At 39.4% G+C, this 26,290-nt stretch overlaps 1 pseudogene; it reads right to left on the reverse strand.

The window, feature by feature from the left end:
- Positions 1 to 2,032: 2,032 nt before the first annotated feature.
- The window catches only part of LOC148129227 (vomeronasal type-2 receptor 26-like), a 33,370-nt pseudogene continuing 9,112 nt past the window's right edge, over positions 2,033 to 26,290 (reverse strand).

The following is a 26,290-nucleotide window of genomic DNA, read 5'->3' on the forward strand; positions in this document are numbered from 1 at the left end:
ACATCTTGCTCCCCACCATTAGGGCTTCTCATCCCTTCCTTTCTCTCTTGCTTCTTCTTCTCCTTGTCCTCTTTAACCCCTTGTCTCTCCACCTCCCTTTTATTCTGCTTTCCCCCTCTCTGAAGATCAGCATTTTTCAGTCTTGGCAAGTTTAAGATGGGTGAACTACATGCTACCTTGAGAATTCTGGGAATTGAAGTCCATGCACCTTAAAATTGCCAAAGTTAAGAAGCATGAGTCTACACTATAGCTTAGGATTTTCCATTCCTGATTTATTTAGAGTTTGGTGCAATTAAATAAATCAGTTGCGGTTTCCTTAACAAATAGTGATTAAAGCAATATGAACCATAGATGCAGATGTTTCATTACCAAACTAGGTAAAATCGTCTGTACTAGAAGGGAGTGGAGTTTGCTCTTATTTTCATATATTAGTGCCTTACCCTCAGTGTTGATCAGTTGTTTCACAAATAATATTTTGATTGGTGCCAGATCTCTATAGCCTCAGGCAGAGAAGAACTATTTTGCACACCTCCTTCAAATGTTCTTTAAAATACAGAATTTCCCAACATTCCTTTTGGAAACTCCAACATGTAAACTGTGATTACTCCTCCTAAAATGAATCTTCTTTACCTGGAGCTTCAACATTTGCTGTTTCCTGGAAAGATATGTAGCTAAAAATCAGTCTACATATAGTGTACATCTGATTTTGGGTTCCAACATTAGGTTACATTTTTGGCTGATTATTTTATTTCTACTATTAGTAAGGAAATGAATGAGAAATCATCATTTTTATAATTATTCCTGAAGTGTGTGTGCATAAAAGGCAGCACAGATCACTGATCATAACAGCACAAGAACAGGCACTAAGCACAAAATTTTTGCAAAATTCTTGGACATTGTACCAAGTAACCCGATGACAATGGGTATCACTGTTACATGTTTCATCCAATAATTGCCTAGTTTCAATATCCAGGTTGTGATATTTCATAATTTTTTCCAGTTCTTTTGCATTAGAATTCTGATTATACATTTTTGTCATTCTAATAAATGCAGCAAAATACTTAGGCCTTCTGAAACATTTTGGGATTTGGCTTCTTGAAATTCATTGAAAGCAAGAAACAAAACACAGATATAAAACCACTATTAGACCAATATCTTTAAGGAAAATTTAAGGCAGTTACATGAGGGAAGCTAAGAAGTAATTCTCCATCACAATCTTCTTCCAAACTCTTTATTCAATTCCCACAACAACATAACTGTGGATGCTATCATGCTTCAAGGGGGACTAGTATTGATTGTTTCCCAATTTCTGGACAACCATCTTATCCATAACACCAACATCTGGGTCTCAACCATCCAGATTTGGAAGAGTAGAAATTAGTGGGTATTTTCCTCTATTTTTTAAAAAAAACATACTTATGAAGAATATTAGGATGGTTGGCAAGATTTTTTTTTACTCAAATATATTATGAGGCTTATGGGTTCCAGGACGCAAATTCAATAAGTATGAGACAACTGAACATTGTAATATTAAAAGCCAATTTTTAAACTCAATTATCTTTTTGATTAGCTATTCCAATTTATTCTTATTGGAACTCAGAATAATGATCTAATAGTTCAAAAAGAAAAGATTCATGGAAACTCTCTAGGTCCTAAAGTTAACTTGGAAATATAATCACAGCTAATGCATTGAAAGTTGCCTTCTTGTGTGACTCTACCTCAATACCTATCTACACATCCTGAAAATTATGAAAAAGTGGTTATAGAAGAGAAAAATGTCTGAATGTTAAATGAGAGTTTGCAGTCACACAGGTTCTCTGTATGTTTATTTTTCCAGTACTGTCTAACTTCCTGGTTTGTCTTATTTTCATGGGAATCTTCATGCAAAGCAAGAGTGACATGCTAAATTATCTGTCATAGTTTCACAGAGTGAGTGTAATAGGGATATATATCTGTGTCCCTATATATCAAGTTATTGTCTTATATGTCACATTGATATGCTGATATGAGGGAATAACGCAGAATCCCCAAAGCACCCCCCAAAACCCAAACCCTTTATATTATATGGAAAATAACCAATTTATCTTCATTCAAGATATAAATATCAGTTTTATTTTTTTATTAATTGCTCCTTCTTATTCAAATCAGGTCTCAGAATAATGATATAGCACTTGGGAGAAAAAATGCAGCCCAGCAATCCAGCTGCTGATGCCAAAATGGAGAAGATCTCCACAGCAACCATGTATTTTCCCTTGGTGCTCAAATAGGTGGGAACAAATGACACCCAGAGACTGCAAAAGACCAACATGCTGAAGGTGATGAATTTGGCTTCGTTGAAGCTGTCAGGTAAATTCCTAGCCAAGAAGGCCACTGTGAATGTGACAGCCGTCAAGAGCCCCATAAAGCCAAGGACAGTATAAAGCATTGTGGTTGAACCTTCGTTACATTCCAGGACAATTTCTTCCACCATGGAGTGCATGTCTGAATCTGGAAATGGGGGAGACATTGCCAACCACACTACACAGATGGTGAACTGAACCGTGAAGACAGATAGGACAATAGTGTTGGCCATCCTTCTCCCCACCCATTTCCTCATTTTGGAGCCTGGCTTTGTGGCCATGAAAGCAAGAACTACTATGGTTGTTTTACCCAAAATACAAGAAAGAGCTATGGAGAAAGTGATGCCAAACGTAGTTTGTCGCAAGACACATTTCACTCAATCAGGATGCCCAATGAAGAGCAGAGTGCAAAGGAAGGAGAGCAGGAGAGCAATGAGAAGTGTGTAGGTGAGGTTCCTGTTGTTGGCTTTGACAATGGGAGTGTCCTGGTGTTTAATGAAGATTCCCAGGACCACAGCTGAGATGACAGAAAAGGAGACTGCAATCATTACCAAAGAAATACCCAAGAGCTCTTGAAAAGTTAAATAAGTTACAGGGTTTTGAAGGCAATTATCTTGACCCTTGTTTGGATATTGATCCTCTGGACATGGGAAACAGTCATCTAAGTCTGGGGGAAAAGAACGAATAAAACTGTTTCACAGAACCATTATAGGTTTTAAGCATGAAGAATTAATAGCATACTTTATTTACTAAGCTATTATGACTTCATATTATTTTTTTTTGAAAATAATATACAAAATGCACTAAAGGATACAACCTATCAGATAAGATTTTCAGACACCATAATACTTATACTTAATAAATTTATATTTATTAAATTATCCATATATTCAACATATTCCTTTGCTTACCCATTTGGTCTGCTATCTTCCCTTCTGGACATTGTCTACAGTCATAGCAGCAGGATAATTTCCCTTCAGTTTTTACCTTGCTGGAGCCAGAAGGACATTTCTCATTACAAATGGAAAGAGGCATTGTCTGTTATAAATAAAATGAGATTTCTTTCATATGAAGAATGTATGTGTTGGCAGTGTCCATTTCATCAATTACACATACCCAAACTATTCCCATCCTCATCAATCCTTAGTGTCCAATTTCACCATTTTCTTTTGTTTTAAATTCATTAAAATTCAATTAATTTGTTCCTCAATCTTCAGCAAGTAGAAGAGGTGTGAACTTCAACTGCCAGAATTCCCCAGCCAGTATGTTGAAGTTTGGAATTGAAGTCCACACCTCATAAATTTGCTGAGTTTGAGAAACAAGCACCTGCTGTTTTTGATCTGAAATATTCATTTTTAATATATATTTGCATTCTATTTTATCAAATACCAATTTATCTTATTGCTTTGTCTTAGCTTATCTCAATTTCATTGCATTGGACTCAATGCTCATGCATTGATATGGTCAACTGCCTAATCGCAAAATCTAGTACTAAAATTACTGAGATGATTTTGCATTGGAGATAATCAAAGGTTATGGGCATTTCAATTTTAAGTTACCCGTTTATATTTTAGCAGTTTATGTTCACATCACATATAAAAAATATTGAGGCTGCTAAATCCAAAGGTTGTTGTCGTGATAGTCATTTAATCCATGGTAGAAATGGTGTGGAACTTGTCTGGAGGAGCCATGGGATTAATACTTCCAATTTGGACTCTTAGAAAGGACTTGTTTGGAAATGTGACCCAATTGAAAACATTAAACCCAGTTTCAAATTCTCCATTGGGGCCAAAAAAAAACCTGTTCTCCAGCACTGTTGTTAAAAGAGACTTGCTGCAAGAAATGGTGGAGCTGAATGAAAAATCAAAGTAATATAAATATTAACTGGATTCCTTGAAATCATATGGAGAAACCTCAGTTCCTTCTGTTTTGCTTACAGTCAATGGAATGCCATTTTTTCATCAATCTACACTATTTTTAATTGAAAAACAAATAAAAAATAATTGAGAACCATTTAAATTTGAAATTTTCTTCATGCTATCGATTTGCAAAGTTTTTACATTTGAAACTGTTAAATATACAGGTTGTAGATTAATAAGATCCTTTAAATATTATTTCATACATAAAGTACATATTCAGAGTTTTGCAGCATTAATTCAGCTCCAGAAAAATAAACACAGATGGCTGTGTTTATTTACAGCACTTATAAACATAATAAATAGATTTTATAAACCAGTTGTAGATTTTTCCAACATGCAGCAATCTCAGACAGAAACATATTGCAAGTAGCTTCAGCAGACAAGCAAATTAGTTTCTCTTTTACTTTAGATCAGCAGGCAAGCAGAAGAGAGAAGCAGTTCATTTCAATAGACAGATTCAGAACTCAATGGCTTCAGAGCTGCACAGCTTAACATAGAGCCATGCCTAGGCTACTTCTAGTTTCAGTTTCCATCCTAGGCTATTTCTAGTTTCAGTTTCCAAACTATCCCCATTGGCTGATTTAGTTACAATGCCTATTCATTGGCTGACCTTGTTACCAAGCCGTATCCCAGTTCATGAATATACAACTTAAGTTATATATTTAAACTTTTTCAATATCTTCATTTTATTTTCAAACTTCATCCAATTTTGCATGCAAGATCTTTGTTATTCAGATCATTCAGATCATATTTGAAAAATAATGATAGTTTTTTTTTTTTTTTTTTTAAATCTTTTCTTCATATAACAAAGCCAATAATTATTTGTAAAAGGATGGACCATGAGGGGAGGTATTTCATAAAAAATATGAAATACAAATAAATAAATATTCTTTCATTTTTTAACTGTCCAAACAAGAAGGAAATGAGAAAAAAAATCCAGATTACAAACTAAGCAATGTGGTATATGCACTACAATGCCATGAAATATGTGGAGATTTCTTCATTGGGGAAATAAACCAACTCCTTCATAAAACATTACAACATATTTTTACTTGAAGTCAAAAGAGTCATCAAACTATATGTACCAATAACAACTCTAAAAACCAGAAAAAAACAGATTACCCATAACAATAAGGAAGCTTCAATCCAAAAAGAGATAACTTTGGCAGAAAAACAAATCTGGTAACGTTTCCAACTTCAAAAGAAGATACAAAAATATATGCCACCAAGTAAAGACTGAATGCACCAATTATTACATTAAACAAGAGGAAAACCTTTTATGCACCAATTGCACCCGCACTTTCTACAATTTTGTAAACAACAAACTAAAAGTCTCAAGGTCCATCCCACCCCTGAAAGGACCTAATGGTAAAGACTGCAATGACGACACTATTAAAGCCAACCTCTTTAACACATTCTTTGGCTTTGTATTTGTAAACAGCAATGGATCATGCCCAGTATTTCCCAGTCGAACCTCAGATAACTACAATGATCTAATACATACAGAAGACAGTGTTGAAAAAGCACTACGCAAACTAAAACCATCCTTATCTATTGGACCAGATGAAATAAGTGCCTACTTCTTAAAAATGCTATCTACTGCCTTAGCCGAACCTCTAAGCATAATCTTTGAAAAAAAATTCAGGATGAGCTCCTTGCCAAAACAGGAAATTACATAAGAAAATAATTGAACTGGATTATGCTAATATCTGTCTGAAGGGAGATTTTAATGGAATAATAAATGACAAATTGGACTATAAAACACAAAAAACAGCAATGAAAACTAGAAAGACATTGCCAAAATCCTTCTTTCGAATGGTAGATGAGATAAACTTAAAAGATGCATGGAGAGAGAGAAATGTGGCAAATAAACAATATAACTTTTATTCAAATAGACATGCATCATGGTCTAGAATAGATATGATATGGATGTCAACAGAATTGCTTTCTAACACACAAGACATTGAAATAGAAGCAAGTACCTGGGCAGATCACAATCCAATAACACTTGTATGGAAATTACAAAAAAGGAGATCTAGATGGATTTTAAATAATACGATATTAAAGGAAGAAGACTTTAAACAGAAAATTGAGAGAGAATTGACTTTTTTCTTTAAAGAAAACAGAAAAGAGATTACATCATTACAGAACCTCTGGGACACGATGAAGGCTTATACTAGAGGCTTGATAATGGACGATACAAGGAAAAGAAATATAAAACAGAAAAAAACCTTTAAAATATTGGAAGATTACTACAAGAAGTTGGAAAAAGAACTACAGAAATTTCCACAAAAAAGGACATTAAAATTAAAATGGACATAACTAAACATAAAATGGGGCTAATGGAAAAAGAAGAAATAGCACAAAAAATTAAAAATGCTAAGCAGAACTATTTGGAAGATGCAAACAAACTAGGCAGATGGCCAGCATATAAATTTGGAAAGGAAAGAGACTCGAGAAGGACAAATCAACTGTTAAATGAACAAGGACATGTATGCTATGGAAATGCAGAGAAGAAAAAAATTATTCAAGATTATTATGGAAAACTGTACCATCAAGAGAATGTTCAGGAAGAAAGAATTCAACAATATTTACAGGAAGCAAATTTGCCTCAGATACCTAAAGATATTGAAATAACATTAGAAAGTAACATAACAATGATGGAATGAACAGAAGCTTTAAAAAAGCAAAACATTGGGAAAGCACCAGGTCCGGACGGTTTGCCAGTGGAATTTTATAAGACATTCCAGGAAACATTGACTCTTCACTTATTAGAAGTTATGAATGAAGTTATGACAAAGAAGAGAATTCCTTAAAACATGGTCAGACGCATATATCACACTTGTACTGAAGGAGGACACAGACCCACAGCAAGTTAAAAACTACAGACCACTATCACTATTAAATTCAGATTATAAATTTTTTCTTCAATTCTGGCAGAAAGACTGAAAAGATCCTTAAACAATTTTATTCCCCCTGATCAAAATGGATTTCTGCCGAAGAGACAGATTAAATATAATATGAGAATAATTTTAGATACACTGGAATACTATGATGCACATTCCAAAAAACAAATGGCTCTGATGTTTTTTAGATGCATAAAAAGCTTTTGATAATGTGAATTGCTGTTTTATACTGTTACAATTGGACCAAATCAGCTTTGGTAAAAAATTTACTCAAGCCATAGAAACAATATATCATAAACAAACTGCAAAGGTTATGATAAATGGAGAATTAACAGACTTTAGATATAAGAAAAGGGACTAGACAAGGCTGTCCACTGTCACCTCCATTGCTTGTGTTAACACTGGAAGTGCTGAATAGGAACATCAGAGAAGAAAAAGAAACAAAAGGAATGAAATTTTAAAAGGAAGAGTATAAATTACAAGCTTTTGCAGATGACCTGGTATTTATATTAGAGGATCCATTGGAGTCAGCACCTAAACTGATAGAAAAGAAAGAAGAGTATGGGAAAGTAGCAGGAAAACAAATAAAGATAAAAAAAAAGATTTTAGCAAAGAACATGTTAATAAGACGAAAGAAAGAATTGGAGGATGTTTTGGGGATCCAGGTCACAAATAAGGTTAAGTATTTAGGGATACACATAAAACCAAGATCTAGCACACTTAAGGAGGATAATTATCTTAAACTTAAACAGATTGCGACAGACTGGATAAAATGGAAAAATTTACAATTATCACTGATTGGGAGAATATCTACAATTAAGATGAATGTATTGCCTAGAATCTTATATTTATTCCAGACAATTCCAATCAGATTAGGAAAGAATTTTTTGAAGATTTAAACAAAATAGTGCTAAAATACATTTGGCAGGGAAGAAAATGAGAATAAAACTTAAATTGCTACAAGATGCAAGAATGAGAGGAGGATTCGCTTTGCCCAATTGGGAATTATACTACCACGCGACGAGTTTGATGTGGGTAAAGGAGTGGATAACATTAAAGAATACCAGACTTTTGAATTTAGAAGGACATGACTTGCTGTTAGGGGGGCATGCCTTCCCCTGGTATAAGGGAACTAAAACACAGGGGGTATTTTAGAACCCATTATATTTGAGAAGCATTGTTTCTAAACTGGGAGAAGATATTAATATTATTATAAAAATATTAATATTATTTTAAAATTCCACTATGGATATCTACTATTGAAGCTTTTTCCTATCCAAAAATATATAAAAAGGAACAAACAGTTAGATATGGTGAGATATTGAATGAAAAGGATGAACTTAAATCTATGCAAGCATTGGAAGAACAAGGTGTAAAAATGAATTGGTTTTCATATTTGCAAATACAATCTAGATTTGATAAAGATGTTAAAACAGAAGGTATCTATGATTAGTTGACTGATTTAGATAAAATTTTGACTGGTATTGATGAAAAAGTAATAAAAAAAACTCTATGGACATTTGCTAGAGTTTAAATTAGAGGAAGAACAAATAAAAGTAACAATGATTGCGTGGGGGGGAAAAATTTGGATATGGGATTGACTTAGATAAATGGCAAAAATTGTGGTCTCAAAATTATAAAATGACAATGTCAACTGCATATAACGAAAATTTGTATAAGATGTTTTACAAGTGGCACTTACCCCGACAAGAATTGCGAGGATGTTCAAGAGTAAATCGGATAAATGTTGGAAATGTCATCAGATACCTGGTTCGTATTGCCATATATGGTGGACATGCTTGGATGCAAAAAAATATTGGACTATATCCACACATGGTTGGAAAAAATGACAAAACAACACATAGACTTTAAACCTGAGATATTTTTATTGGGAATTATACCGGAAATATATTGTAAAGAATTGAAATATTTCATTGTAAATGTTTTAACAGCGGCTAGAATTGTATTTTCTAACGATTGGAAAAATGAAAAAATACCTATGCAGGAAGAAATTACTAAGAAAATCATGGACTGTGCCAAAATGAGTAAATTGACATTTGAAATTAGAGAATAAGAGGATAAACAATTTTATATGATATGGGATTTATTTTATCAATGGTTAGATAAAAAGACATGATAAAGAAATAGATTAGTAAGCCTTACAATAAAAGTTAATAGATTGATATAGAATACAATATAAAATATATAACAATTGGATGAATGTATGATTAAATCATAATTAAAATTAGAATATCTCATATAAAATGATGGAAAAATAGCTTAGTCAAATGAATGTTTAATAATTGATATTACATAAGCACAAGCTAGATTGATAAGGTGAGAATTTGTATAACTTGTGAGTAATGGTAAGAAAAGGATAGCACAAAAGATTGTAACCAACTGACACACTGTATGTATATAATTGAAAGAGGGTTTTATGTATTTTTTTGTATGTTTGTTGTAAAAAATAAAAACTTTTTAAAAAAATGATCTAATATATATTGATTTTACAGTAGACAATGTTGAAAATGCACTACGCAATCTAAACCCATCTCTATCTATTGGAGAAACTGCCATAAGAGGGAGCTAGAGAACCTGGATTGCTACTGGATTGATGGTTGATTGTTCTGCGTGTTCCCTGTTGCTGACGTCGAAGGAGGAAAGAGTTTTGAATGCTGCATATCTAATCTACTGTGAGAAAATATTTACTGGACTGATTTATGGATTGACATTGTAAGTTAACTGACCTTTTTTTTTCGACACTGGATTTTTGCAATTGAACAGTCTCCGGACTGAACTGACTGAACACTAGTGAATGATATTTGGACTGTTTGACACTGCTAAACTCTTAATGGAATAAACTATTCAACTAAGACAGTGTATCCGTTTTTACTGAGTGTGTAAACTAAAAAACGCTTTCTCTCATATTCGCCTGAATGCCTGACTGCTGTGCACATTCTGCTAGGGTATATCCCTAACACTGGTTATGGGCCCAGGCTGCACAGTCAGACTAACCAGGATACAACAGGCTTATATAAATTGAGAGTTAGTGTAGTTACACAATACTGTAAACCGACAGCTGTGTTTTATTAGTTTAATATCCAAAGAAAAATGGCACAAGTCAATTTACCAAGTTTGTCTCTAATATCCAAACTGGATGGAACAAACTATGTTTCATGGTCTATGAAATGCAGTCTACTTCTACGCAGAGAAGGTTTGTGGAGTATAATTCAAAACCCACCAGAGGTAGATGATTGGGATCCGGAAGATGAGAATGATGCCCAGAAAATAAATGAATATAAACTGAAAAATGAGCAAGCTCTATGTATAATAGGACTGACACTCTGTGACCAGCAGCTTGTCCATATTCGTGGAGAAGAAACAGCTGCTAAGTGTTGGGAGAATTTAAAGAAGATTTATGTTCGAGACAGTGTTGGAGCACATATAAATCTTACACGGAGGCTGTTCAGAATACATCTTCAAAAGAATGGAGACATGTTGATTCATATAAACACTATGAAGAGGATTTTTCAGGAACTGCATGAAAAAGAACTTATCTTCACAGAACTGCATCAGGTTTATATAATTTTGTCTTCGTTAGATGAGAGCTATGACGACTATGTAACTTCACTGGAAGTACTGCCAAAAGATAACCTCACATTAACTGACATTACTGGCAGATTAATTGAAGAAGCCAGGAGAAGGCTTGAAAGGGATCAACTGAGAAGGGAGCAACCACAAGAAGAGAAATTATCTTCAACAGCCTATACAATTAAAAAATGTTTTAATTGTGGAGGAAAAGGACATTTGGCTAGATTCTGCAAAAAAGGAAAACGCCAGAATGCCAAAAAACATCAAAAAGATGAAAAAAAAATTGAAATAGCCATGTATAGCAGCAAAATTGTAAATAATAATTTATGGGTTGTAGATAGTGGAGCGTCGCACTGCATAACAAAAGATAAGAAAAGATTTATTAAGATGTCAACGAGTTCACAACAGATATCGTTAGCTAATGGCTGGAAAATGAAAGCAAAAGCTGAAGGTATTGCACATTGTTCGTGTATAAAAGAAAATGTTAAAATGTTGTATGTACCACAACTTAAGTTTAATTTGCTTTCAGTTAGAGTTTTGATTAAACTAGGTTATGTAGTTACCTTTAGGGAGAAAACTGCATAATAGAAAAGGAAGGTAAAAAGTGACTGCAACTTTAAAAGATGAATTGTATGTATTGAATGATAATCAATTAGAGGTGGCTAATACAGTGTATAATAATGTTAAGCCTCATGACGAATGCATACATTTGCTACACAGACGTTTAGGGGATATAAATTTTAAAATGCTCAAGCAAACGGTTGAACTGTCTGAAGGTATAAAACTGAAGCCTTGCAGTAAGTATTTGCACTGCAATGCTTGCAGTCAAGAAAAGAGCAAGGTAATACCAGCAAATAGAATTAATGGATTTAAAACTAAAGAGCTTCTAGAGGTCGTATTTGCTGATATTATAGGTCCTAAAAAAACCTAGTATGGGAGGTGCTCGTTATATATTAAGCATAATGGATCATTACTCAAGATATGGTTTCTGTTATTTAATGAAGAGTAAAACGGAAACATATCAGAATTTCTTTAATTGGTTGAAGTTTGCTGAAAGAAAAACTAAAAGAAAACTAGTAACTCTTGTAACTGATAATGGTACGGAATTTATAAATAAGAAATTCCAAAATAGACTGAAGATGGCAGGTGTTGAACATAAAAAGTCTGCACCATATAGGCCACAACATAATTCTTTTATAGAAAGACGAGGCCAAACAATACAAGCAATGGCTCGTACTATGTTGTCAGATTCAGGTTTACCTGAAACTTTGTGGGGAGAAGCAATAATGTGTGGTAATCATATATTAAATAATGTTGTTAACACAACAACAGGTGAATTACCATTCACATGGTGGCATGGTAGAAAACCTGACCTAAGCTACATGCACACATTTGGAGCACCAGCATGGGTGCACATTCCTACACAACTGAGACATAAGGGGCAGCATAGGGCTAAAAAGTTATTCTTTGTAGGTTATGAATCTAATCACAAATCATACAGATTCTGGGAAAAAGGTACATCTAGTGTTTACTGTAGTGCTAGTGCACAATTCCTTGAACATGTAGGATGGGAAAAACTGTAGCAAGATTCAAGTAAGGATATAATCATAGAAACCTATAGAAGATCAAAACAATATATCAGTAAGCAAAAGAGTACAATTAAAGAAGAAGTACAGGAAGAGCTCATAAAACCAGAACAGGAAAGAATAGATGAACAGGATGAGGCAGATAAACAGGAGCAAGTAGTACATGAAAGTCCACCTATAAGCCCTGTAATACCTAGACGTTCAACACGTGAAACCAGACCACCCGACAGGTACCAAGCAAGTGTAGTTTGCCAAGTTAGTAAAGTTCCAACTACTGTTGAAGAACTTAGAATGTATCCTGCAAAGGATCAAGAAAATTGGCATAGAGCGATGGAGAAGGAACTAAATTCACTGAAGCAAATGGAAGTTTATGAAAACGTTAAATTACCTCCAGGTAAAAAATCAATTGGCTGTAAATGGATATTTAAATTGAAAACAGGTAAATGTGGAACTGTTACCCATAAGGCTAGGTTGGTAGCTCAAGGATTTAATCAAACTGCAAGTGATTATGATGAAGTATTTGCACCGAGTCTAAAAGCAACAACCTTGAGAGCAGCTTTAGTGTGGGCAGCTAAGAAGAACTATATCATAAATCACTTAGATGTAGAAACTGCCTGTCTGCATGCACCATTGCAGCACACAATATACCTAAAGAAACCTGTAGGAATTAAGAACGATAGAACAAATAATGACTGTTGGAAGCTTAAAAAGAGTCTCTATGGATTAAAACAATCTGGTTACGAATGGAACCAATATATTGTTAAGGAGTTAACCAATATAGGGTTTAAAGCAGGTTTAGCTGATTCATGTTTATTTAAGAGAGAGACTAATGGAACAGTATCATTGTTATTATTATTCACTGATGATATTGCCTTAATCACAAAAACTAATAATGAAGCTACTGAAATAATATCATTATTAGGTAAGAAGATAAAAATAAAGCAACTAGGAGAGATAAAGCAGTATCTAGGATTAACCATAAATAAAACCAAAGGTGGCTATAAGATATCTCAAGAGGATAAGATTTATCAATTACTAAAAACATACAAGATGGAACTTTGTAAGCCGGCTAAAACTCCAATGAGTCAAGAATTTAGCCACACTGATATTCAAAGTCCAAAGTTTGATAAAACTATCTATCAATCGCTAATTGGTAGTCTATCATACATTAGTAATTGGTCAAGGCCAGATATAGCGTATAGCGTTAATCAGTGTACGATTCAACGCTGAACCTACTGACGACACTGTGCAAGCGACAAAACATATCTTAAGATATCTTAAAGAACAATGCACTATGCATTGTATTTGGAGCCAAAAGATGATCTGATTTTAAGTGCATATGCTGATGCAAGTTTTGCAACAGACATAAACACTAGGAAATCAACTTCAGGTACGGCTATACTGTTAGGAAAGGCACTGATTGGTTGGAGGTCAATTAGACAGCAACACATAAGTATGTCTACAATGGAAGCAGAATTTTAATGTCTATCTTTGTTGTGTACTGATTTGATTCTTTATAAACAATTGTTAATGGATATGGGAATAAATGTAAATGATTCCATTGTAGTATATGAGGACAATCAAGCAGCCATACGAATGGCTACAAATATTGCTGTGAAAACGAGAACTAAGCATACAGATCTTAGATATCTAAATGTAAGGCAACCTGTACAAAGTAATTTGATAAGACTGGAATATTTTATGTCTGAAGACAATATAGCTGATCAATTTACGAAGGTTCAATCAAACACAAAGAAAGTTGTGATGATTATGGGTTAAGATTGTAAAGAGATGTATATATTTTTATGTTACCCAAAAGGGGAGTATGTTAGGAATAACCATAGTTACCTAATGTTGTTTGGGTAAATAATATATAAACCATGATAGCAAAGTTTAAATGTGTTTTTCACTTTAAACTCTAAATGATATAATTTGGGTGCGGTTGAGAAACTGCCATAAGAGGGAGCTAGAGAACCTGGATTGCTACTGGATTGATGGTTGATTGTTCTGCGTGTTCCCTATTGCTGACGTCGAAGGAGGAAAGAGTTTTGAATGCTGCATATCTAATCTACTGTGAGAAGATATTTACTGGACTGATTTATGGATTGACATTGTAAGTTAACTGACCTTTTTTTTTCGACACTGGATTTTTGCAATTGAACAATCTCCGGACTGAACTGACTGAACACTAGTGAATGATATTTGGACTGTTTGACCCTGCTAAACTCTTAATGGAATAAACTATTCAACTAAGACAGTGTATCCGTTTTTACTGAGTGTGTAAACTAAAAAACGCTTTCTCTCATATTCACCTGAATGCCTGACTGCCGTGCACATTCTGCTAGGGTATATCCCTAACAAGAGTTGTCAACCTAATCTTACATAGCTTTTTCTCTGGTAATATCACACTACTAACTAGAGCATACAAAACATTTGCTAGACCAATACTCAAATACAGCTCATTAGTCTGGAACCCACATTACGTATTTGATATTAGCACAGTTGAGAAAGTCCAGAAATATTTCACAAGAAGAGTTCTCCACTCCTGTACTCATTGCAGAATACCTTATGCCACCAGACTTGAAATTCTAGACCTAGTCAACCTAGAACTATGTTGCCTTCAGTCTGATCAAAGTATAGTAAATAAAATTATATATTGTAATGTCCTACCAGCTTCAACTATAACAATATAAGAGCACACAACAGATACAAACTCAAGGTAAAAAGCACCAAACTTGATTGCAGGAAATAGGACTTCAGCAACAGAGTAGTCAATGTCTGGAATACTCTACCTGACTCTGTGGTTTCTTCCCCAAACCCCAAAAACTTTAACCTTAGACTTTCTACAATTGACCTGACTCCTTTCCTAAGAGGTCTGTAGGGGGCGTGCATAAGTGCACCAACATGCCTACTGTCCCTGTCCTATTGTTTCTTTTTTTTTTCTTATATGTTTCCATGTATTCATAACTGTCATGCCCCTGGTGGAGACTGACTCTGAGGAAGAGGAGGAACAGCCAACAGGGAATGGGAGTGTGGCTCCAGAGGTGGTGGAGGAGGTTGGGGAAGGGCAGAGGCCGGCTGAACAGTCAGAGGAGGATCCAGGCCCATCCCCTATCCATCCGAGGTCATGCAGGGAGGAGAGGATCAGGGAAAAGTGAGGTCTACTCAGGAGGAGATTACCATGATCCTCCTCGTGGCTTGCAGCTGGGAGCTATGTTACTAAGTTTGTAACTGCAGAGTTAGAATTGCTGGAGTGAAAGTTTAATGTTTACTTTGGAAGAGGTTTATCTTTGCTGGCATTCTTCCCATGGACTCTCCTCGGTTACTTTCCTGGAGTTTATGATTAGTTATCTTGGTTTGCTTCAGAACTTTCATCAATGCGGGGATTTTTGGTTTTCTTTTTGCCTCATTGTTTACTTTTGTGACTTTAAACTGTGCCTAATAAAACAGTGAAGTTAAGTTGAAGGCATTACTGGACTTTAATGTATGTTTTGGGTTTTGCGTTATTTTGAGAGACTACGGGTCATCACATTTTGATTCTAGCCACCCCTTCAACTTATTTTTGCTTTTTGTGGGGTGACCATGGATCAGCTCAGAGCAGAGAATGCCCAGTTAAGGCAGCAAGTGGCTCTTTTGACTGCACAGGTGGCACAAATGCAAGCTGCCTGGACATGCCGAAAATGCCCAGTGGCAGTGCCAGATAAATTTGATGGTTCGCTGGCCCAATTTCCAGCATTTTTTGGGCAGTGCCAGCTTTATATGAGCCTTCAGCCTGAGGACTTTTCCACTGTCCGGGACAAGGTGGGGTTTTTGATTAGTTTGTTGTCAGGCTCTGCAGCATGTTGGGTGATACATCTGCTGACCCAGCCCAACCAGGTGTTGGACAATTACCCTGAGTTTTGCCATCAGTTTCAGGCCATGTTTGAGGACCTTGTTTGAAGCCAAACAGCAAACAGACGTTTGAGAGAGTTGAAGCAGGGACTTGGCTCACTCATGTTTTATATTGCTAGTTTTCAGGTGGTTGCTCAGGGTGTACAATGGAATGAGGCAGCACTATTAGACCAGTTCCAAGAGGGTTTGTCGTTGGAGCTTTTGGATGAGTTGGCGCGCACTGAATGCCCTCACACCCGTCAGGAGCTCATGCATCTGTGTCTTTGTATCGATGCTAGACTTCAACAGCAACGGGTGTGATGATGGACAGAGACCGTATCTGTTTCCAGCAAGATGGCACCCTTGGTGGAAGTGCCTTTGAAAGAACCCATGCAGTTGGGGGCTGGCCGCCCTCGCCTGACTCAAGTAGAAAAGGAGAGACATTGTCGTGATGGTTTATGCCTCTATTCTGGCAATCGAGTGCCATTTTGCGGCCAAGTGTCCTGTTAAGACATCCACAGCAGCGACGCCTGCGGTGGTGGGAAACAAGCATCACTTGGCCTATGGGGTTCTGTAGGTCAGAGTGTAAAGTCCTTAGGCCAGCCATCTTCACCAACCTTGTCATTCTTGCCACCTTTCACATCTCGACCACAATTGTTATTGGTGAAGCAACTTGTGCTGAAAGCAAGTATGCTCGTGCCTGGTGTGCGAGCAGTGGAGATCCAAGCCTTGGTCAACTCAGGGGCCACAGCCAATTTCATGGATGCTCATTTTGTAGAGCAGTGGTTCATTCCTCAGCAACAGGTGTCCCCGCCAGTAATGGTAGAGCTGATTGAGGGTTGGCCCCTTCGTTCGGGACCTTTAGTTGCTGCAACAAAACCCCTTTGCATGTGTATTGGGCAGCGTGTGGAGGAAACCATGTTCTACATTACCGCAGTGCCTCATTTTCCAGCAATGCTGGGTTTGGAGTGGTTACAGGCCCATGATCCACAGATTGTCTGGTCGTCTGGAGCTGTGCAGTTCCTTGATAGGAAGTGTGTCAACTATTGCTTGCGCTCCTGTGCAGGGAGTGTGGCTATGCCTGTGGACCTGGATCTACCTGCGGAGTTTTGCTGATGTGATTGGGGAGAAGGAGGCGGATCAGTTGCCTCTGTATCGGGCATATGACTGTCCAATCGACTTGCTGCCTGATGCAAAATTGCTGATGGGTTGGATATATTCCCTGTCGGAACCGGAGTTGGCCGCATTGTGGGATTTTATTGAGAAGAACCTCCAGAAAGGGTTTATCCGGCCTTCTACCTCCCCATTGGCTGCACCGGTGCTTTTGTAAAAAAGAAATCAGGGGAGCTAGGTTTGTGTTGTGATTACCGCAAGTTGATTGCAATAACAGTGACAAATCTGTACCTGCTTCCTCTCATTCCTGAACTGATTGAGCGGCTTCATCAAGCTAAGATCTTTACAAAGTTGCACTTGCATGGGGCCTACAATCTGGTTCACATTCGTGCAGGGGACAAGTGGAAAATGGTTTTCCAGACGAGGTATGGGCATTTTGCGTATACCGTGATGCCTTTTGGATTAACCAATGCCCCAGCTGTGTTCATGCATTTCATGCACAATGTTTTCTGTGATTTATTGGATCAATTCATGGTCATTTATTTAGATGACATTTTAACTTACTCAGACTCCTCGCAGAAATATTGGCAACATGGGCAGCTGATGTTGCAAAATTTGCGTGATAACCACCTGTTTGCTAAAAGTGAGAAGTGTCAGTTTGCACAAACCATGAGTGACTTCTTGGGACATTGTATTTCATCTGCCGGGGTGGAAATGGACCCAGAAAAAATACAACCGTTGTAGGTGTGGGAACCTCCACAGTGGGTTAAGGATGTGCAATGACTGTTGGGGTTTGAGAACTACTATCGCACATTTATTCCCCGCATTGCTGCCTTGACTGATCCCCTTTTTAATCTGCTCAAGAAGGGGGAGATGTTCCATTGGGGTGCTGAGGATCAGGCAGCTTTCGAGGCATTGAAGGTCGCCTTTGCTTCTGAGCCTATCCTCAAACACCCTGATCCAGGCCAGCCATTTGTGGTGGAAACACATGCTTCCAATGTGGCTGTTGGTGCGGTGATCCTCCAGGCCTATGCTCCCACAGGTACCTTGTTCCCATGCGCTTATTATTCCCGGAAGTTGTCGGCTCCAGAGCGCAACTATACAATTTGGGACAAGGAGATACTGGCAGTTAAGGTCGCTTTTGACACATGGCAGCACCACCTGGAGGGGGCTCATTACCAAATCGAGGTTCGGATGGATCATCACAATTTGGAACACCTACATACAGCTCGGACATTGAACCAGTGTCAGGTGAAATGGTCCTTATTCTTTGCTCGATTTGTTTTCTGGGTGACCTATGTTCCGAGTGGAGGGAATCACTGTGCCGACACCCTATCTTGGAAGCCCGAGTATACCCGAAGGGAGATTAAAATCTTGCCCTGGAGGGTGATTCCATTGGAGCAGTTTGCAGCCACCGGGGAACCTGTGGACCTCCGCGTGAGGATTCAGGAGGCGTAGCGGCCGGACCCATTTGTGGCAGCTCAACGTCGAGAATTGGATGAGAATGGGAGACAAGAGACTCCTTGGGTGTATATTGGGAATCTATTGTGGTTCCTTGATCGCATTTACGTGCCTGGAGGTCCTCTTCGTGGCATTATCCTGTGGTGTTCAAAACACTGCACATCATCTCTAGGACATTTTGGTGGCCTAGACTTAAACATGATGTGTCGGGATATGTGGCATCTTGTGGGATTTGTTGCCAAGCCAAGTATGCTCCTCGTGCACCCCCTGGTCTCTTGCAGCCCTTGCCCATGTGGGAATGATCCAAGACTTTCATGCTCGGTTTCCTCAATCTCCTCATCCGCCTGGTCCCGGGTGAGGGGGCCCTGCAGGGGAGGATAGTGTCATGCCCCAATGAAGACTGACTCTAAGGAAGAGGAGGAACAGGCAACAGGGAATGGGAGTGTGGCTCCAGAGGTGGTGGAGGAGGCTGGGGAAGGGCAGAGGCTGGCTGAGCAATCAGAGGAGGATCCAGGCCCATCCCCTATCCATCCTAGGTCATGCAGGGAGGAGAGGATCAGGGAAAAGTGAGGTCTACTCAGACCTCCTCATGGCTTGCAGCTGGGAGCTATGTATATAAGTTTGTAACTTCATAGTCAGAATTGCTGGAGTGAAAGTTTAGTGTTTACTTTGAAAGAGGTTTATCTTTGCTGGCATTCTTCCCATGGACTCTCCTCAGTTAGTTTCCTGGAGTTTATGATTAGTTATATTGGCTTGCTTCAGAACTCTTATCAATGCGGGGTTTTTTGGTTTTCTTTTTGCCTCATTATTTACTTTGGTGACTTTAAACTGTGCCTAATAAAACAGTGAAGTTAAGTTGAAGGCCTTACTGGACTTTAAGGTATCTTTGGAGTTTTGGGTTATTTTGAGAGACTACGGGTCATCACAATAACTATATTTTTACTTATACCTATTATCTTGTAAGGAATTGACAAACCAAATGAAATAAATAAAATAAAATAAATAAACATGCCACATTTTGGACAGAGAAGACTGCTGGTTTGAAAGACGGATCAAAGAGGCCCTATGTCAAAATTGATCAGCTCTCTCTCAACAGAGGGGGAGGGATACCACATCATCTATCTCCAATCTACTACACAGTCCTTTAAAACCAGTACTTTTATACCTGACCATCCTCTATTTTGCATTAGCAAATGTTACCTGCCACGTAGATTGAATGAAATGCTTCTGCCTCCTCGGATCAAATTTTTGACCATCTTTGAGTTGGGAGGCATGCAAGGCCCTCAGAGCATGTGCCACAGCATAGACTGCATTGTAGATGCTGTAACTAAGTCCACCCATGGTGGTCTCAAAGACAGAATTAGGAAGAGTGTCCAGCTTTTCTTCTCCAGTGCAGATCCTTTCAGCATTCTCATCTGAAATATCACTAGAAAATGAGCATTCAAATGCATCTTTCCAGAAATCCCTAATAAACCCATTGTCTTTTTCAAAAATTGGGTTTTTCGTCTGCATAAATTGTTGGAATCCTATTGGCTCTTTTGAATGAAGTGCAAAGGAAATTGCACCATGGAGAAAATCAATGGGCAATGGTCTTTGCATTAGAATAGAGGTGAATTCCATTTGAGCTGGCATGATCCAAACTTTGGCTTTTCTCTCCTTTGGAATATCATCAGAATCTAAAACAGAGAGCATCATCCTCAATGTCACTATGCTTGAAGTTTCAGCATTCAAGATCACAGCAATGACTGTACTCCCCATGATTATTCTATATAATTTATCTGCTTCATCCACCATTTCAGCAGTTTCATTACCATACATCATTTGGGGAAGACATACTATAAAGTCAAAGCAGATACCTCTCTCTGAAAACATGGAAAGACTCTTTTGAATGAACCTCTCTCTATCTTCCTCTAACCAATAAATCATTCCAACCCAGATCCATCCAAAATGCAACAGTAAGTACAGGATTCCTTTAAGTTGGTGGATCTCATCAGGGAACATCCATTTTACAAAAAGTGCTGAATCAAGGGTGGTGATCCAAATGTGATCTAAGTGGGGAAAAGACAGAAGAACCACAGTTTTTTTAGAAAAAAAAATATAAAGGACTAATGCATATATATTTATGTACTAACTGGGCCTGAGTGGGTGTTCCAGGCAAGTTCCTAAAAATGAATTTTTTACCAAATAATGTCTGCAAATTTAGTACTGCTCATCAAGCAAAAAGTAGAATCCTTTCTTGGTAATCTTCATATCTACTAACTTCCTCATCATTAGATAATGCAGATTTTTTGCTTCCAGAATCCTTTTCATAAGAGTGATTATCAGGACTCAACATTTGAAAATAATACACTTGTGGACTTTCCATCTTGCTCCATATTTTAATCACCTGGGGAAATTTATAGTTGCACAGAGTGGCTGCCATATTGAGACAGGTTTTAGTCTGGGGTCCTCCAATGATGGCCACCATATTTGTCTGGTCATTAGATTTGTAATTTGGGATAAATTTATCTTTTGTAGATACAAATTCCATTGCTAAAAGGTAAGTTGTATAATCCTCAGGATAGTTTATAGCGATGTGGAAACCGAGGCTAACATTGGACAAAATCCCAGAATTTTCATTGATGTCCTTTACAGCAAATGCCAGAGCCAAAGTGTGTTGGTAATTTTGGGTGAGGAACCTTCAGTGAGAATTATAAACTGAATGAATATACTTCTGCTTTAGATTCAGACAGTAAATATTTTAAATATATGTGTGCGTGTACATATACACACACACACATATTTAAAATATCTACTGTCTGAAGATATCTACTGTCTGTCATACAGACACATATACACAATACATACATACTTAGTGTGTGCATATATGTGTGTTTGCACATGCATACATATATGCATACACAAAAACAAATATCTGGAAAACCATAATTTGACTATATGATAGGGAATCATAGATAGGGTGGAGCGGTAAGCTAAAATCGAATGGGGGACGAGCGGTCTGCCACCTCCAAGTGGTGTCCCCTGGATGCGCGAAGCCGTTAAACGCTGACCGTAACTGAGAGCAGACCCTCCGACGACAGGCCCACGCGACAAGCCGGCTGGAGTACTCAAATGCCGCATCAACATGGTGGAAACGTCCACTACTGAACACACGCCCAATGCTACCGCATTCGGGGGAACCGACGGGCGCAGGAGACCATTGGCCCGCGTCAAAAATCAACGAAATGGTCCACGCGGAAAGCACGGCACACTTGCACCGTGTGAGAAAGCTATGACGGCCGCGTCCGGGTCTGACGCGCACGGAGACTACCCGATCCGTGTGAAAAATCGCAAGCGGGGAACAGAGGATTGCCAGACGCTCAAGGTGGCCACCTGGAACGTGGATTCGCTGACTGGACGCTCGACCGAGATAGTCAGGGCCATGCGGGACAGGAAGCTGGACATCTGCTGCCTCCAGGAAACTCGCTGGAAGGGCAACAAGGCTACGACTATAGACGGCTATAAGATCATATACACCAGCTGTAAGGAAAACCGTGGCGGTGTAGCTGTGGTTGTCAGTCCCAGCTGGCAAAGCTCCGTTGCAGAAGTTAAGCGCCTCACAGAACGACTGATGATAATCGTCGTAGCGACCGAGAGGCAGCGCCTACACATCTTGTCCGCCTACGCCCCTCAGACCGGATGTCACGAGGAGGAGAAGGATACCTTCTGGGAACTGCTCGACATCCAACTCAGGCAGATCCCATATGAAGACGACATCATCATCTCTGGCGACCTGAATGGTCATGTAGGGCGGGACAAAACGGACACCAGTGCCACGGTGGGCACGGCACAGGCGATATGAATGAGAATGGCCAGAGGATCCTGGACTTTGCCGACTCCCATGATATGACCATCACGAACACCTGCTTCATTAGGCGAGAACCCCAACTCCTCACCTACCATAGTAGAAATGGGAACCACCACACACAGATCGACTACATCATCGTACGACGAAGAGCCGCTAAAAACGTGCTCAACGCCAAGGTGTACCCGTGCGAATCGAGCAGTCAGCACAGGCCGCTGATGGCGAAGATCAGGATCAGCAAGCCCAAGACCAAGATTGACAAAAAGAATGCAGACCAGCCACGAATCAAGTGGTGGAACCAGAAGAAGATGGCGGGACCCCTCATCAAACCGGAGCAGTTCCTGCAGATGGTCGACGGGCCACAGGAAGCGTGGTCCATGCTGAAGAGCACTGTTCACACTGCCGGCTGCCAACAGCTTGGTTGTACCAAGCCAGGACGGAGACGCATCGAGCGAGATACATGGCTCTGGACACCGGAAGTACAAGTTGCCGTGCACCTGAAGAAACGGCTCTACAAGGCCTTTCTTCAGGACAAGACCAGCGAGAAGCTCTGCAAGTACAAGGCGGCCAAAAAGGCAGCCAAGAAAGCAGTAGCGACAGCCAGAAGCTCCCACTACGACGACATCTACGAGAAGCTGAACACGCGAGAAGGCGAGAATGAGATCTACCGCCTAGCCAAAAGCAGACACAGGAAGACCCTGGACATTGACCAGTTTCATGGGATCAACGACGAAAGGGGGAAATTTGATCGTCAACCCCAGAGACGCTGCCGAGAGGTGGCGGCAATACTTCGAGAAGATCTCCACCGAGGAGTTCCCACACCCACGAACCCCGCGAGGTGACCCGTCGAAGGCCCAGTCTCAGGCATTCATGCCAGCGAGGTCACCGATGCCATCAAGGCCATGAAAAACGGTAAGGCAACAGGACCAGACGACATCCCTGCCGACTTCTGGAAAAAGGCACTACCGGGCTCGGCATTGTGGCTGTGCGAGCTGTTCAACAACATCATCTCCACGGGAATAGTGCCACCACGACTGGTACCGCAGCACCACTGTTCCAATCTGGAAGGGAAAGGGCAGCCCAGCGGACTGCTCCAACTACAGACCGGTCAGGTTACTGTCACACACTATGAAGATCTTGACGCGTCCTCGATAAGCGCATTCGGGACATCGTCGACATCAGCGTCAACCAGGCCGGATTCATCAAGAACTGCGGCACCACCGATGCCATCTTCGGTGTGCGGATGCTGATGGAGGCTCACAGAGAGAGAAGAAAATCCCGCTCCACACCGCCTTCTTGGACTTGGAAAAGGCCTTCGACCGAGTCCCACACGATCTCATCTGGTACGCACTGCGAGATCACGGCGATGCCGAGCTACTCGTACAATGGGTCCAACTCCTATACAGATGTCACAAAAGCCGTGTAAGCGGCAGCTGGGATATCAGAGGAGTTCAATATCACCGTCGGCGTACACCAGGGCTCTGCTCTCTCACCACTGCTGTTCATTCTGGTGATGGACACAATTACACACGACCTGTACACGCCCGCCCCATGGACGCTGCTCTACGCCGATGATGTGTTCCTGGCCAACCTGCGCAAGGCTGAACTCGAGCACCTAGTCCAACAGTGGCACGACCGCCTCGAGCAGTTCGGGCTCCGGTTGAACCTAAAGAAGTCCGAATACCTGACCACTGACAACGAAACAACAGGCTCCATCCACGTGAATGGGCAGGAGCTACCGCGCGCCTCCACCTTCAAGTACCTGGGAACTACTCTTGGGGAAGAAGGCCTACTACAAACTGAGGTGGCAGCCAGGATCAACGCAGCGTGGGGCAAATGGAAGTCCGTCACGGGCGTCCTCTGTGACAAGAAGATGCCGATGCGCCTGAAGGCGAAAATCTATAACTCTGTGGTGCACCCCGTGGCCATATCGCCGCAGAGTGCTGGCCGGCGACCAAAGAAGTCGAAAGCAGACTCCAGACAATGGAGATGCGAATGCTCCGATGGTCGGTAGGCCTCACCCTACTCGATCGCGTCAGGAATGAAGAAGTGCGCAGACGGTTCAACGTCGTGCCCATCCCCACGGTCATGAGGCAGTCCCGGCTCACGATGGTTCGGCCATGTGAGTCGCGCCAAGGAAGAATCCATCATCAAATCTGCGATGAAGGTGATTGTCGGAGGAGCGAGACCGCGTGGTAGACCTAAGCAACGCTGGATGGACACGATCAAGGCCGATCTAGAGATCGCAAAGGCAGACCCGACATACGTGGCAGACAGAGAGGCGTGGAAGCAGTACTCAAGGACACTAGCGGACCTCGCCAGAGCGCGAGACAAACGCTGAAGAAAAAGAAGAAGAAGAAGGTAAGCTAAAATCGAACCGAGAAAGCATTTGTACCCTGCTTTCTTCTGTATTTAAGATTCTTCTTCTGTACTTAAGATTTTAAATTCATGATAAAATATCTCTTCCAGAATGAATTTGGATGCTAAGGTAGTATTTGATTTCAATTTTGTCTATATTTTGCCCAATTTTTTCTAAGAGCAGGAGGTCAATTCCATTTTTTCACCATAGAATTGTAAAAACAAGAAACGTTTCTCAAACACATCAGAGGGCTTAGTGTTTTAATTTTTGGTTGAGATGAAATGTGAAGAAGCTTGGGATTATACTGAGGAGATCTCCAAGTTTTGAATTTTTCAATCGTTTTAGTGTCCTAGAAAGTTGGTTTGTCTCAATTTAACCTCCAGTTTTGAACAAGCTGATTTTCTCCCAGTTCTGGAATTAAAAATGGCTAACCATGGACACTGGATCAGCATACTGACCACTAGCAACTGAAATATTTCAACAGAAAAGGGGAACATAGATAATACAGTATAGGTAGAAATAAGGAAAATAAGAAGAGGAGCTGAAGGAGGAGTAACAGGGGGAAACTTACATGTACCGATCAATACTTCATGAGAAGGAAGGCTTTGGAAAGTGATCTCATTTGAAAGAAAGAAGACTTGAAAACTAATTGCAGCAATGATTAAATCTCCAGACTGATAATACTTGTGAATGATTGGAAGAGGACTACTGAGCTTGCAATTGTAAATAGGAGAAATTAACAGGGTAGGAAAAAAGATAAAACTACGGTCCTGATCATAACCAACTCAGTGTAATATATAGTCATTATAGACATTAAAGAGCAACTGCTATGTTACCATTCAACCAAAGCCATGGGTTGGGCACTCATTTATGTTACTAAAGTTAATACAATGAAGGTTATCTGGAATTAAGAAAAGGATGTATCACAGATCAAACACAAATACTTCTTCTTCTCCATGCAGGCAGTTCTTTATATTTCTGTGCAGATGTGAATGCTATCTAATGTCTTAATCTTAGGGTCATAATTTGGCAGTGTCTACTGAAATTCCCTTGAGAGATAGTAGAAGGGACACTGACAATACTTAATTAGTAATCAGTACTATTATTTTTTCCATAAGTACTGTCTTTGAAGAATATCAGAAGGAAGCATGTTTACCACATCTCAGGACTCACTGCGACACTGCTATGAACCTTTGAAATTAATACACAAAGTGTATCAATGGTGCAGTGGGAGGTTATATCCACGAAGAAGAAAGCAAAATACAATTAGAAAGAAAAAGAAACATGTCTGTTGAGGCCATA

Source organism: Notechis scutatus, chromosome Z (genome assembly GCF_049901735.1).
Source record: "Notechis scutatus isolate UNSWTSFEM ecotype Mainland chromosome Z, rNotScu1.2, whole genome shotgun sequence".
Classification (NCBI taxonomy): domain Eukaryota; kingdom Metazoa; phylum Chordata; class Lepidosauria; order Squamata; family Elapidae; genus Notechis; species Notechis scutatus.